The 10,777-nt window shown below is 48.9% G+C and overlaps 1 long non-coding RNA gene across 2 annotated transcripts; it reads right to left on the bottom strand.

Moving 5' to 3' along the window:
* Positions 1 to 1,603: 1,603 nt before the first annotated feature.
* Positions 1,604 to 10,233, bottom strand: LOC125283629 (uncharacterized). 2 transcript variants are annotated; one of them, XR_007191560.2, is made up of 4 exons: positions 9,827 to 10,233; positions 5,298 to 5,442; positions 4,479 to 4,761; positions 1,604 to 3,755 (listed from the first exon to the last, which is right to left on the bottom strand). It is a non-coding gene; the product is annotated as an uncharacterized LOC125283629 (long non-coding RNA). The 2 variants fall into 2 exon arrangements; XR_008961301.1 differs by lacking the exon at positions 1,604 to 3,755 and having other exon boundaries at positions 3,774 to 5,442; positions 9,827 to 9,975; positions 10,078 to 10,233.
* Positions 10,234 to 10,777: the final 544 nt, after the last annotated feature.

Raw genomic sequence — 10,777 nt, 5'->3', positions numbered from 1 at the left:
CAATAGCCTAGCTTCCGGAAGGGAATGTAGATACAATTGAATGTCTTTATAACCTGCAGCCCATCGACAGATACTCAAAGCAGGCAGAGTGTAATGTTCCTCCAGGAAGTTCCAGACTATCTCCATGTTAATTCCTTGCTAGAGGGAAAAACAACCTTAACTTGACAGTGGCAAGGCCTCCTGTACCCTGTGAGTCTTCTTTAACATATGAAAGTATTTTCTCAACCTCCCTTTTTCCTTACCTCCCCCAAGCCCATAATAAACAATCAGCCACCCCTCACAACCCAGGGCTGCCACTTGCTCTCTCTGCCCTGGGGTCCAGTCTCCGAGCTTTAATAAACTACCATGTTGCGCCAAAGAGGTCTCAAGAATTCTTTCTTGGTCGTCGGCTCCGAACTCCACGCCACTGAACCTCACCGATACCCCACAACCTCATCACTGGAGACCTTGCTTCTAACATGCCCACAATCCGTAGACCCACATTATTCCCTAAGCCCCACTAACTGAAAGTATGTGATCAGTCACTCCTCACAAGCCAGCCCTTTCTGCTCACAGGTCCTGTCCCCGTGCTGTAATAAAAGCACCTTTTGGCACGAAAACATCTCAAGAATTCTTTCATGACGCTTAGCTCTGGCCCCAAATCATTATTATCACGAATCATGGGGTGGGGGCTGGTGGCCCAGGGTGAAAAATTTCCCCCAAAGCAGAACAAAAGAAGTTTATTGACTACACTGCCGGGGGCAGCAGGGAGGACAGCAAAGGAGAGACCGTCTGCCACAAGGTCGTGGTGAGTGGCCGCAGTTCAGGGTGGAGTGTGAAGTTATGGAACGTATGGAATTCCCCCCCTTTCTGGTGATCTTAGGAACTGTGCCAGGTTGTAACTGGTCGGTGAGGGCCTATGGCTGTTTTGTGGTGGGTCGCTTCACCGGCCTGTTTGCCTCAGGTCACGTGGGCCCTCCTGCCTTGCTCAGGTTCCAGTGCTCAAGCCTGTTGCCTAAAAGTGGCCTCTACAAGTCAGGTAACATCCCATCCAGAGACGCTCCTAAGAACTGTACAAAATGGAAGGTTTTTATACGAAAGAGGGTGGGGCAAGGAAGTTACTAGCAAAAGAAAATAAAGATTGTCCCAGGCGAGGTCACCTTCCCTTAGGGGGAAGAGCCGGAGAATCAGGCAGATTCCTTCACAATCTCAGACTGATTGGGTTAGAATTCACCTCCTGGGAGAGCCGGACGCTGCTGTTGGGTCAGCTATAGAGTTTTGGCAGGGCCTTCACGTGAGACTCCGCTTGGGGGCTTCTTCTTTCTAACGCAAGCAACACACTGAAAATAAAGGAGATTGAAAACTGGGATCAAAGCCCAATTTCCATCCTCAAGCAATGAATTCATGGAAAAAGACCTCTCGGCCCTCTTTTGACTTGCAAACTTAGCTCCCATAGAAAAAAATGCCCCTCGGGCTGAGTTCCGGTGTGTGAACAGACTCGCACTCGCACTCGGCTTTCCCAGGCTTTCTTGGGAAGGTCTTCATTTTAGAGGATCACAAAAATTAGCTTTTATACTTAAATTTATTTTTCTAATAATTTAACATCAGCTTAGACGCTGCCTCATTTTTTACATCTTTATTCAAAGAAATTCGTTCAATAAATATCAAAGTTATTTCTTTCTTGCTGTAACACAACGTGCGTGGATCACAATTAGAGGCTCGTGTGAGCGGAGCTGCCGGTTTCCAGGGGAACCGCATCGGAGAAAGGCGGGCTTTTGCCCCAGGTCCCACCGCTGCAAGACTGCGGAGGCAGGAGCGGAGCCAGGTCTTTGCACTACTGTTTGTTGTCTAAAAGTGAAGTCATTGAAAGTGGACGGGGATGCTAGTCACGATCACAGCACCTTGATCGGCATAAAAAGGGGGGATGGGTGCTCACCGTCACCACCCAGGGTCTCTCCAGACAAGACAGGAAATGGGGAAGGAATTCCAGAGAAGGGAGCTGTTGTTAGGGACAAACACAACGGGCACGTGCGTGGACGTGTTGCTGATGAGGTTGTGGGATATCGGTGAGGTTCAGTCCGGAGCCGACGACCAAGAAAGAATTCTTGAGGTGTCTCTGGTGCAAAATGTGGTTTATAAAAGCACGGGGACAGGACCCCAGGGCAGAAAGAGCTGCTGCCCCGGGTTATGAGGGGTGGCTGATGTATACTATGGGCTTGGGGGAGGTAAAGAAAAAGGGAGGTTGAGAAAGTACTTTCATATGTTAAAGAAGACTCTCAGGGTACGGGAGGCCTTGCCACTGTCAAGTTAAGGTTGTTTTTCCCTCTAGCAAGGCATTGACATTAAGATGGTTGGGGGCTTCCTGGAGGAGGGTCACACAGGTCCCACCCAGGAGTGGGGGCTGGGGAAGGTTGCAGGGTGTCAGCTTATGCTTTGTCTTCAGCCAGCCTTCTGCTCCCTCATCATTGCTACTGGCTGAGTTGTATCCCCCCAGAATTCAGATGTGGAAGTCCTAACCCACAGGGCATCAGAATGTGACTGTGTTTGAAGATAGTCTTTAAAGAGGTGATGGGGGGGGGCACTGGGTGGCTCAGGCAGTTAAGCATCCAACTCATGGTTTTGGCTCAGGTTGTGATCTCAGGTTCGTGTGATCAAGCCCCGCATTGGGCTCCCAGCTCAGCAAAGAGTCAGCTTGAGATTCTCTCTCTCTCCCTCTCCCTCTGCCCCTCCCCCTGCTCTCTCTCACTCCCACTAAAATAAGTAAATAAATCTTCAAAAAAAATGAAGAGGTGATTGGAGTAAAATGAGGTCGTCAGGGTCAGCCCTAATCCAATGTGACTGGTATCACTGTCAGAAGAGATTAGGACACGAATACACAGAAAGGAAAGGCGGCGTGAAGACACAGGGTATAGACGGTGTCTACAAACCAAGGACCGAGGCCTCGGGAGAAGCCAACCCTGCAGACACCTCCATCTCAGACTTCCAGCCTCCAGAACCGTGAGAAAGTCTAATTCTATTATTTAAGCTGTGCGGGCTCTGTGCTTCGTTACGGCAGACTGAGCATAGGACTGAACGTCTGTGACTCCCCCAGCCCTCAAGTTTATACATCGAAACCCTAATCCCAGTGTGATGGAAGGGCCTTTGCAAGGGGCGGGGGGGGGGGGGGAGGGAATCTGGTCGGAAGGTGGAGTCCTCATGAATGGGACCGTGCCCTCATAAGAGGCCAGAGCTCATTCACTCCTTTTCTGCTGCTGCGTAAGGATACAAAGAGAGGTCGACCATCCGCAAGCCGGGCAGAGGGCCCTCTCCCGAACCCGGCCGTGCTGGCTCCCTGCTCTTGGACTTCCAGCCTCCAGGCCCGTGAGGAATAGCTGTTCGTTCATAAGCCGCCCAGTCGGGGTCCTTCCTTAAGCTGCCTGAACTCACTGAGACACATTGCCACATACACAGGCAAGGAGCACACGGAGCTCTAGATCAACCACTGGCCACGCGGCCTGGCGCTGAGACACACACCAACGCCACCGCCACCCCCCACCCCACCCCCGCCTTGTCCTCAGGAAACAGGCACAGGAAAAATCTTGGCATGTCACCAATGGGGAAGTGAGCCGTGCCACGGCAAATGGGGCACTTCTGTCAAGCTAAGAGGCTGGGTGACAGGGGACACTTGGAAAATCAGCTGCCAGCAGTGCTGACTGGAGTTATTTCCTCCTGACAAGCAGAGGGGACTCGAACTGTGGCCACGGCTCTCCAGCAGGGAAGGCAAGGCCACCTGTTTCCTGTAAGAGACACACAAGTCTGCTCGAGGGATAAGGAAGAGCATGTGACCACCCTGATTAGAGCCCCTTTGTCACCAGTTAGACCCCGAGACCTGACCTTCTCCGCCCACCTGCTCGGACTCACTGGTCTCGGCCTTACACTTTTCCTTAAGGTCTCCTTTCTGGCTCTCCTCTTAACTCAGGGGAAGGAGACCTGAAACCACTCTTCGGGTGACAGCCACTGTCCTGGCAAGACCTCCCTCCAGGGGCACCTGGGGGGCTCAGCAGATTAAGTGTCTGCCTTCAGCTCAGGTCATGATCCTGGGGTCCTGGGATGGAGCCTCGCATCAGACTCCCAGCTCCGCAAGGCGTCTGCTTCTCCCTCTGCCAACATCCCCCCCCCCACTCACTCACTCTCTAAAATAAATAAATAAAATCTTTTAAAAAACAGAAAAAGACCTCTCTCTGAAGGCCCAGATCACCTGACCTTTTGAGCTAACCACCCCTCTCAACTCATGGACCATGGAAGGACCCCCTAGAATGACCTACCATTACCTTTACCTCATTATAATACTAAAATCTCTACCCAGGGAGGGGCCTCAGCCTCACTGACTTAACACACTATATATGCAAAGACAGGTTTCTCTAAGGCGCGTACGCTACCTCATGCCCACGTCTACCAGGACGGCAAGCTCTCCCCACGTAAACAGTCATCCTAACCCCGAACAAAAGGAACCCACTCACCCTCTCTTGGGGAGTCACGGCTTTGGAAGCCATTGCCTGCGATCTCCTTATTTGCTGCAAATGAAAGGTTTCTTTGTGCCACAACTCAGCCTGGTGCAGTTTCTGACTCACGCAGGAGCAAACTCACATTGGCTCCGTTACACCACGGGCTTCGGAAGCCCTTCCTGCTCCCTCAGATGGGCCTTTCTCTGGAACCCCATAAGGGAGAACCCTCACAGCACATGAGACCGAAGTTAAAATCGGACCTCAGCAAGCGTGGAAACTGCTTGTGTTTCATGTGTCTCTGCACCAGAACAAAAAAAACAAAAAAAGATTAATTTTTTTAAAAGGTGGGGGGAAGGAAATCAGAACACTCTTTTCCCCCCCTGGAACCAGGGTGCAGTACTTCCTCCAGAGGCTTCACACCCCACGGCATGGAGGCAAAGCTCTCTGTCACCTCCCCTCCTGCCCTCCCCTCCACCACCGGGTGAGCAAGACCAGCTCAGGGGCCCTGGACACCTATCCGCACTGAAGGTTCACCCCCTCACGCACCCACTTTACAGGTGAGAAAATGGAGAGAAGCCCAGAGAGATTAAGAATTGTTTCCCCAAAGGGCAAAACTAGAAACTTTCCAGATCAGGATGGAACAGAACTTTGGCTTTGCTTGGGTCTCCGGATTGCCATCAGCAGGACCACCAACCGTCTGGAGTGGGAGCCTGAATGCTGGGCATCCCTCCGATTCCCTTGCTCGCTCCCTAGTGAGGCCCTGCTCCCTCCACCTCCCCTGCTCCAGCCCACCAGGCGTGCTCCTCCTGCTGGAACTGGCCCCCCACCACCAACCTGGGACACAGAGGGGCAGAGCCGGATAGAGTCTCATTGTTCTCTTCCTCAGCTGCCAAAATCGAGGGAGCGTCCACGTCAGCTGGACTGAAATCGCTTTCATGTCCCTTACTGCTTCCTTGTGTCTCTTTTTTCTACACTTCAGCTTGTTTTCCCATCATATCAAAATTTGGGAAAATACAGTTGTTCAGAAAGAGAACAGGAAGGAAAGCTATTAATAGTGACAGAAATGCTGTGGCTTTAACTCCCTTAATAATTAGCTTCACGGGGCACCCAACTTCTACAAAGAATCCCACAACTTCCCAAAACAGACAAGTCACATTTTTATTTATCACTGCATCTTCAAATGTACTGACCACGCAGATGTTTCTGGAGTCAGGACTGAAGCTGGACGTTTGTAGAGCAAGTCTTATTAAAACTGCTGATGTGGACCTTAACATATTATATTATTGTTAATTTAATAATCATTTAATGAGTATCTGCTAGGTACCAGCCCCTGCTTCTTCCTCTCCCACTCTCTCTGCTTGTGTTCCTTCTCTCGCTGGCTGTCTCTATCTCTGTCAAATAAATAAATAAATAAATAAATAAATAAATAAATAAAATCTTTAAAAAAAAAAAAAGAAAAGAAAAGAAAAGAAATGGCACATCAGCCAGGATCCAGGTAGCAGGTACATGGCGCACGCAAGATGGTGTAATTGAGGATAATTTAATGAGGGGGATAGGTTATGATGGTACAGGAATGAGTTAAGGGAAATCAACAAAAGATAGAGAATAAACCCGGGGCTAGCCGCAGCACAGAGCCCTTACCACCGCGAAGTGAGGAGAGGGAGGAGAGAGGATAAAAACCGGAACCCACAGAGCCCTTGCATAAACCTCCCAGCAGTTGAGGGTGAGGGCCACCTGGCAGGAGCCGAGGCCCTTGATGGAGGGACACAGACCCTCCCAACCCAACAGAGACACACCTTTCTTTCTGCCCTTCTACCTCCCACTCCCCATTAGCTGAACCCCACCGGAAGTTGGAGAGTGAGGTTATGCACCCTCTCCAATAAGACTAAGAACCTCTCCGGAGCAGGTCCCATATATGATTCATCTTAATACTCCCAGTGTTTAATATCATGACTGGCTCGTAACAGGTGCTCAGTAAACATGCTGCATGAATACATGAATGAATGAATGTCCATCTGCCTGGCAACCACTTGATAATTCCCTTCCAAAACCATGTGAAATGGTACAGTGACCCCCAAGCATGCCCACGGAATTAGTTTGAGACACTGGTTGCCCTAGAGAAATAGGTCATCCTGACATTAGTCACCCAACCACTTCACACAAACATGACAGGTGTCCCAGCTCAGATAAGAAACCAGAAAGCAGGCAGACTCCAGGTGGACTCCAAGGGTCTGTCTACATTGGAGAGAGGAGCTTGAGATCAGAAGAAGCAGGGGAGGGGGAGGAGAGCCAGGGGTCTCTCAAAGCCCTTCTTCCTGCACCTGAGCTTGGGCCTAGCCTGTGAGGAGAGTGGCTACAGGTGGCTGCTGATAAAGCTGTCCTCACCAGTCCTCTGTGACACATGGAGGGACAAGTAACATTGCCTCAGGGCCTCATGACAAAGTGTGATCCAAAAACGGGAAGAAGGACACAGAAGGCCACTCTGGGGCCCCAGGGGCCAGCAGATCTGAGCTCACCTAGAGACACTGACACTGGTGTCCATGGACATGCCCACTGCCATTTCACTCAGGTGACTTCAGTGAGTAGAGCAGAAGGTGGCCTAGAATCTGTGCGAACCATCCCCGAGACACCCCTGGGGCACTGCCAGAAGGACTGAAACTTTGATGGGGGTGGGAGTCTAGTGCCAAGAATGAAGTGTGAGTGGGGTCTCACCGCCATCACCCCCATAGGCATAAAGGGCAGGGGGAGAGGCAGTTTTCATAGATCTTGGTAAAGGCTTTGGTCTTCATTGAAAAAGCATGGCAGCCAATTCTTCCGTAAGACTGATCCCATGGGTCACAGCTGATACTCGTGTGTTCAACTCCTACAGTAAATGTGAGATTCAGTGCCAGTCATGGGTCTCTGATCACCTCCCTCCTGGGTCTACAGCCTTCAGGAAAGAGCACCAGCGTGATTCATTTATCCTGTCACTGAATGAGTATTCATCTGCTTAGTGCCCGCCATGCTCAGGACACTAGGTAGGCTCTAGGGACTCAAGTAAGGCAGTGCTCTTGTAAGTTTATTCTACCAACATTTAGAAACACCCGAGAGGTGGGGGCAGATATAAAGAAGGGAGACCAACTAATAAATCCGTAAACAATAGTAAAGGCAGATGGGGTAAGCAGGACTGCTGCCCCAGGCAGCTTCCTGGATTAGGAGATGGTTCCAGGTCTTGAGCCCTGGGAGATAAATGGAAATCTCGAGTTTAGGGTCCACGTTGGTTTGATCAAACAGAGCCTTAGAGTCTTACAGCAGAGTCGTCCCATATCACTGTCCATTTGGGGAGTGGTACCACTGCCTCAAGCACGACCTGGCAGTGGTTTGCCCTTGGCCACTCATCACAGGCCACAGGTACAGACGAGCCATCAGCTCTGATTATCCTCTTAAACCCATCAGAAAGGACTCCGTGCTGTTGTAGACAGAAAATGCAGGTCTTTGTCCAACTCCCTTCAGCCGTCTTTCTAAAGCAACTTCGCCCAGATCACAACACAGAGCAGGTTCAGGATTAGGGGAACTTCCAGCAGGAGCAGAAGCAGGGAGGAAAGGCTGATGAGCAAGGACCTGTGGGACAGGGACCCATGGGGACAGGTGACGAGTGGCTCATCTGTCCCTTCGTTTCTTCCTCAGGGTCCACTGTGGTCCCTAACCCACACTCATTTTAATAACTGGCCCATGCAGGACCCCAGAGGAAGGCTACCAGGTGAGAAAGATGCTAAAAGTAGACCCGGGAAACATCTATTTCGAAGACACTTTTCTATCCCTGTCTCTGCCAGTTGAAGGCTACAAAGTAACGGAGGTTACACCACATTCCGGGAAAACAGTCTACAAACCACTCGTCAGATAATGACTTCCATTAGAACGGCTCTTTTGACTTTTCAAAGCACTTCTGTCTATTATCCGATTTTCTCCTCCCAAGAATCCCATGAACCATTTGGTCAGCACAGATAGGCTCCAGGATAGAAGTTTCTCAAAAGTCACCTTTCAGCTTTCAGTCTTCTGTGGAAATTTGTTTTGAAACTGCTTTTCCACTAACATCTGTTTTGTATCGTTTGTGGTCAATTTCCCAATGAAGGTCCCTTCCTGATTCCTCGTTTGGCTGAGAATGTCAGCCAAAAAGTGCTGGAACAACTGAACATCCACATGGAGAAACATAAACCTTGACCTCGACTCCAAACACTTGAATTAATTAGAATTAATTCATTAATTAATTTAAACATGATCACAGACCTAAACATAAAAGTCAGACCCATCAGGCTTTTAGAAAAAAAAGCCTAAGAGAATATCTTGGCAACCTTGAAGTAGTTTCTTAGGACATGGAAAGCACCACCATAAATTACAGACTGGATTTCATCCAAACTAAAATTTTCTGTTCATTAAGTGACATCATCTAGAAGATGAAGAGGCAGGGGAAGAAGACGCACAAGACATGTGTCTCGCCGCAGACTATAGACATTGAACACCAAGAATATATAAAGAACTCATAAATCACTGATAACAAAGGCAAGCAACTCCGTTTTTTTAAATAGGCCAAAGATTGGAACAGATGGCTCACCAAGGGAGAGATATGAATAGCTAACGAGCATGTGAAAAGGTGTGCAGCCTCATTAGTCATCAGAGAAATTGATTTAAAGCCACAATGGGAGGGGCGCCTGGGTAGCTGAGTCGATTAAGTGTTTGACTCTTTTTTTTTTTTAAAGATTTTATTTATTTATTTGACAGAGAGAGAGAGACAGCCAGCGAGAGAGGGAACACAAGCAGGGGGAGTGGGAGAGGAAGAAACAGGCTCATAGCGGAGGAGCCTGATGTGGGGCTCGATCCCATAACGCCGGGATCACTCCCTGAGCCGAAGGCAGACGCTCAACCGCTGTGCCACCCAGGCGCCCCAAGTGTTTGATTCTTGATCTCAGCTCAGGTCTTCATCTCCGGGTTGGGGAGCTTACTTAAAAAAAATAAAATAAGGAGCGCCTGGGGGGCTCAGTAGGCTAAGCGTCTGCCTTCGGCTCAGGTCATGATCCCAGGGTCCTGGCATCAAGCCCTGTGTTGGGGCTCCCTGCTCAGTGGGGAGTCTGCTTCTCCCTCTCCCTCTGTCCCCCACTCATGCTTGCTCTCTCTCTCTCTAGTGCTCGCTCCTGCTGTCTCTCAAATAAAGAAAATAAAATCTTCTTTAAGAAATGAAAAATAAAATAAAATTTAAAAATAATAAAATAAAGCCACAATAAGAATGGTGTTGATGGCTATAAAAAACATGCCTATATTCTCAATGCCATGGAAATATACACTTTAAAATGGTTAAAATGGTAAGTTTTATGTTATACATATCTTACCAAAATTTGGGGTGCCTGGGTGGCTCCGTCGGTTAAGCAGTGGCCTTCAGCTCAGGTCATGATCCCAGGGTCCTGGGATTGAGTCCCGCATCAGGCTCAGCAGGGAGCCTGCGTCTCCCTCTGCCTGCTGCTCTCCCTGCTTGTGCTCTCTGTCAAATAAATTTAAAAATCTTCCATATATGTATAGATATCTCTTACCACAATTTTTTTAAAAAGACAGGAAATGGGCACATAGGTGCTTAAGAGGTTACCTCTGTTTGAAAAATCATAATCTTCAGAAAAATGATTTGGTCATCCATACGTACAGCCTGTTCCTCCTGTCTTTCTTCCCAGCTGCTAGATCTTTAGTGTGATCATTATCTTCAGTAATTTTATGTATTTATTTCACAGACAAGGTAGGAACATAAATAAGGTATTAACAGATATTAATATTCATTTCAATAAAAATTGTAAAAGTACCTCCCCTCCCCCAAAACCCCACAATGAGATGTCATTCCACAGCCACTTGAAAGACAAAAAATATTCAGGCTCCCCATGTCCTCCTCTACGAAGTGGAGGGACCCTTATCTCACCGCTATAAAGTCCTGTCCCATGAACTCTTACATCATTAAACTAATGGCCACTGAAATCAATACCCAAGCAATGAGGCCCACAGCTCATTGTCCCAAGCCATGATCTGTGAAGTTCAGTTGCCTCCTGATAGGTCGCCAGGAAGTAGCTAAGCGAGAGCAAACATAATTACCGGGAAAGATAAAGAAGCAAGAGCTGTAACACGGCGTGAGCATTTGCAGGAGGCCTGACCTGGGGCTCGCACGCTGTCTTACTCAGTCCTCACATCCGCCCTATGGAGCTGCCCCTTTCAAGTTACTTTCTGACAGTGCATGGAACTGAATCAATCGCAAAATTCTGCATGTGCCTCCGACTTCGGCTTTTTTTTTTTTTTACTTTGTT

The sequence above is a fragment of the Ursus arctos genome, unplaced genomic scaffold (genome assembly GCF_023065955.2).
Source record: "Ursus arctos isolate Adak ecotype North America unplaced genomic scaffold, UrsArc2.0 scaffold_24, whole genome shotgun sequence".
NCBI classification, from domain to species: Eukaryota; Metazoa; Chordata; class Mammalia; order Carnivora; family Ursidae; genus Ursus; species Ursus arctos.
This window is presented reverse-complemented; position numbering and strand designations above follow the sequence as displayed.